The sequence below is a fragment of the Lactuca virosa genome, chromosome 8, assembly GCF_052849685.1.
Source record: "Lactuca virosa cultivar CGN04683 chromosome 8, Lactuca_virosa_CGN04683_v6, whole genome shotgun sequence".
Lineage (NCBI taxonomy): Eukaryota > Viridiplantae > Streptophyta > Magnoliopsida > Asterales > Asteraceae > Lactuca > Lactuca virosa.
This window is the reverse complement of record NC_136433.1, coordinates 351,398,836-351,403,715: the sequence shown is the minus strand read 5'-3', so window position 1 is coordinate 351,403,715 and position 4,880 is coordinate 351,398,836. Positions and strand designations below refer to the sequence as shown.

General features: G+C 36.1%; 1 pseudogene; it reads right to left on the bottom strand.

The window, feature by feature from the left end:
• Positions 1 to 2,218: 2,218 nt before the first annotated feature.
• LOC145134152 (cytochrome P450 736A117 pseudogene) lies at positions 2,219 to 3,961 on the bottom strand (annotated as a pseudogene).
• Between the last annotated feature and the right edge of the window lie 919 nt (positions 3,962 to 4,880).

Here is a 4,880-nt window from a genome sequence, read left to right as displayed (position 1 = left end):
TCGAGTTTTGGACAAAACCACAGAAAAAATGCATACCACAATGACCATTTTTGTAGTTTTGTCCACAAAAAATAACAAATTTAATTAAACATTTGGCATGGATAGTGACAGAACTTTCGTCCCGTCCAAAAGATGAAGACATTCAAACAAGTAAAAAAAATGATAAAAAAAACCTAAAAGCTACTTCTTCTCCTTCCCGGTGAAACTTATTAGTCATTACTGCCACCTGAATCCTATGGTTTTCGAAAAAAATATGGATAAGGTCTAAAAAATTTTCAACTTACATGAAAGGTCCAAAATCAAGATTTTTTTTTTCGTGATTTTGATCCCTGATACACTTGAAATGTCAATTTTACCTTGTTTCTTTTTCTATTTTTAATCTATTTTAGTATTTAAATAATTAAAAAGAAAATCCTACCCCACCCCACTCCATTGGTACCCCCTCTTTCTCTTCTCTATCTGATCGTATACTAACATTGGAGAAATACACATACTCACAAAATTAAAAACGTACACATACACACACAGTGAATAAATAGCCTAGATTTCCTAACCCATTTCCCCATCTCTGGTGATTCAAGACCCATCGACGAGTTCTCCTTCCCCGTTCTCCGTCTCTATTAAGTTATGCTTTTTCGGCTATTATGACTGCTCTAGTGGATCTGAGTCATCAACCCTTTTCCTTTCAATCGACTTGCATGCGTATGGTGTGTGTGTGGGTGTGTTTATGTGTTTGAAGAAAAAACCCAAATCGATGAAAACTCAGAGAGAGAGCGAGAGATAGAGAGAGAGTTTGTGTGTGTATGTGAGGCGCCTGAAATACTTAGGTCCCACAAGAAAGGCTGCGACTTCGGTGTTTGGGAGGGGTTTGTGGTGATTTCGAACCAGATTAGATACGTCGATTGAGATGGAGAAGTGGTCGTTGGATCTTCTACATCTTTCTGGATTTACTTTCGCCGGAGAAGGGAGATATGGGTGGTAGTTGTTAACATCTTTGGATTTTTTGCAACAGATACATCAAAAACATGAGATTTTGTTTCATCTGCTACTAGGATTGATTTAATTTTGGGAAAGAAAGAGGGGATATGAAGTACCCCAGCTTCAAAAATCATGTAGATCTTATTTCCAGACAACATTTTCAAGAGACCCTTGACCGGAAAAAATGGTTGCTGGCTTCGGACCAGGAACATGGGAGTTCTGAACTGAATACGTATTTTTTTGCATTAATATTTACAAAATATAAAATATAAAAAATACCAAAAAAAAAATTAAAGAGCAAAACAATCAATTCAAGTGCTCCATGTACTAAAACTATGAAAATCTTTTAATTCTAGGACTAAAATCACGGAAAAATCTTGATTTCGGATCTTCCATACAAATTGAAAGCTTTTTAAACCTTATTTTTAAACATTATAGATGGTTTTTCGAAAATCACATAGACCAATTTTACATTTTCTCTTATAAAAATTGAAAGGATAGATGTTGAAGGAGAGACAAACACGGAGAAAGAATTAGGGGGTGAACGTTTAAATTCATATGAAGGTTATATGAAGGTTAGGACTGTGGGGCCCCTGTTGACTAGTGAGAAGGAAAAAATGCAACAAATTAACATTGGTCTATTTTTCTAATTAAAATAATTGCCCATTAACTAATGAATTTCCTAAAAGATCATGTTTTTATAATTTGCGTTTTATTTTGATTAATTTTGTTGACAACCATTTGTTATAGTACTTTATCATCAATGTTTCTTATTGAATATTCCTTTAATTTTTATTTGGTATTGGGTTTCTTTTAATTAGGTCTTTTACATAAATTAGATAAACATTCAGCAGTCTTATTCTTATAATTAGTTACAAAGATCTATCTATGTTAATTATTTCATATCATTTTGTATCAAGAACAATTTAGTATCCATATTATATATTCATTGAAAACTACAAGCGCATCAACTTATTCTTCAAAGAGAGACAAAAACGAAGCATCATTAATACACGGTACAACACGCCTAATTATGATGACTTGTGAAAGCAACATGGCAATATTAATACCTGATCATGGTCGTAATCCTACACCTAAATTGATCCCAAAAGGAAAACATTGGTTGATTAATATCATATATAATAAATACAAAGAAACGTATGAAAGTTTCTATTGGTAAATATTATTATATTAAAGAATTAAAGATTAACATGATCATGGTCGTAATCGTACACCTACATTGATCCCAAAAGGAAAATATTGGATGATTAATTTCATATATAACAAATACAAAAGAGACGTATGAAAGTTTCTATTGGTAAATATTATTACATTAATTAAGACCATATTTCATTTACCAACCATGCATGGGGACAGGTTTTCCAAGAGCAAGTAGTGGAACCTTTCTGTGATTAGCCAGACCAAAAGTTTCATTCATATCTACGTCCTTCGGTTTTACACCCTGTGGCAGCGACCAATCAAATCTTGATAAAACAGTAGCCAACACCTTCTCATTGATGGCCATGGCAAATACCCTTCCAGGGCAACCCCTTCTTCCAGCGCCAAACGTAAGCAACTCGAAATTATGCCTTACGAAATCAATAGACGACTCCAAGAACCTCTCTGGCAGAAACATTTCGGCCTTTTCCCACACTTTAGGGTCCCTCATAATTGCATAAACGTTCACGTATACCCTTGTTCCTTCTGCAATATCATACCCCATTACATTAACATCATGTCGTGCGACTCTTGGTGGTAGAATCGGAAGGGGAGGATGGAGGCGGGTGGTTTCCATGATCACGGCTTTAAGATAAGTCATCTTGTCAAGATCTTCGTCGGTTATCTCTTCTTTTCCACGAAGAATGCTTCTTACCTCATCTTGGACTTTCTTCAAGTTTTCCGGATGTAACAGAAGCTCAGTCATCGCCCATTCAAGTACTGAAGATGATGTATCTGTTCCAGCGACATATGCGTCCAAGAGGAGTGCTTTGATGACATCTGCATCGATGGTGATGCCAATAATATCTTCCTTCTGAACCTTGAGTAGTCCTTCAATGAAGGTTTCCACACCATCTTCAGAAATTTTTTCAGAGTTATTGCGTACCTTTATTATGGTCTCATCGACCACGCCTTGTAGAAACTCGTCAAAATCTACAGCGACTCTATCAACTTTAGCACTGAGACCTCTAAGACGATCAACCACCGCAAGCTGAGGAATAGAGTCCTCAAAATAAAAGCTACCCAACACCTCCGAGAACTCTTGCAAGACCTTCTTGAACTTCCTCCCAATCTCCCCTTCGTTATACGTCCTCCCAAACGTCGCCATGCATGTCACGTCGTTTGTAAGTGAGCTAAACAAGTCGCTCAAGTCTGCTGGCTTGTTAGATAAGAAACACTGGGTTATCTTATCTACGCATTCGGCAATTATCTTTTCTCTCAATCCATTATAAGTTTGAACCTTTTTGTTACTTAAAAGCTGAAGTGTCAAAATGCTCTTTGCTTGTCTCCAATATTCTCCATAAGGAGCGACTGTTATTTCCTTGAGATTGTAGGAGATAGCCCTGAACATTCTTGTGTTAGGTCTGCTTGCAAATGCAATATCATGAGTCTTCATGATCTCACGAGCTGCTTCGGTTGATGAGACCACCAGGCTTGGGACTGAGCCGATGTGGAGGAGCATGAGCGAGTCACCATAGCGTCTGGCCAGAGATAGAAAGGAGTGGTGGACGCTTGCACCTAGCTGGTGGAGGTTGCCGATGACCGGCAGTTTTGGTGGTGATGGTGGTAGCTTCTTGGTGGATGATGATGATGATGATGATGAACTGTACCATTTAAAGAACACGAAGGAAGCACCAAGAAACAACGTCAAAGTGTATATCGACACCTGCTCTAAGAAACTCTGCATTTTGTGTGAATTCAATGGTATGTGGAAGTTTGTGTTGAAGGTGACCATAATGGCATATTGCATTGTCTACTTATAATGATCAGAGTTTTAAGCAAACCGCCCACCATCAATGACCAGTAAACAGTAGACGGAAAGAAATGAAGATGATAGTATTTGAATGAGAATCTATCAGAAAATTTAAGAAAAGAGTTGTTGGATAATCTAAGGAATTGACTTCTAGTGGCATGTTGAGAGAGAACTGACTGGCTGGCTGATGGATGTTTGTGTTAAAGTGACTATTTCCGTCGTCTAGTTAAAATAAAAGCCTTTTATAAATTGAACGCCAACAATGACCAGCGGTACAGCCACTAGACCCACTAGACTAAAATAAACATAACAATAAAGGACAATAACAGTTATCATATATTCTTATAACTGAGTTGATTTAAATTTGACAAAACTTCTTGTACATGTGGTTTTTCAAAATATATGATATAGTCTCTAAATTAAAAAAATATATATATAAAAAATTGTGTGATTTTTAATTTTTATCATGGTTGGTCTATCATTCACATAAGAATATTTGTATAACTTTTTTAATTTCTTTTATATTTTTCTTTAACTAAAACCATTAAAAATATAATAAAAAAAGAGATAATTAACCCTACCACACCCCATCCTACCCCACCCCTTACATGTCCATCTTCAAAAGACCATTACCACATGTCAATATCTCCACCACCGGACCACCATCGTCACCGAAGCACCTTCGGAAATTAGAACCACCATTGGAGATTACAAAAACCACCGGAAACCATATCCACCATCATAACTTTAATCAACTAGAAATTCTAAACAATTTATCATTATAATATGTTTGTGTAGATTTCTGGCAAAAAATGAATTTTATGGTCACCTTCTTCGATTAATCACATACACAAACATCAAGAAATCAATGTATCATTTACGAAATGAAAAGGTATTCTTGAGAGAAATTAAGAAATCCAGATCAGATGAG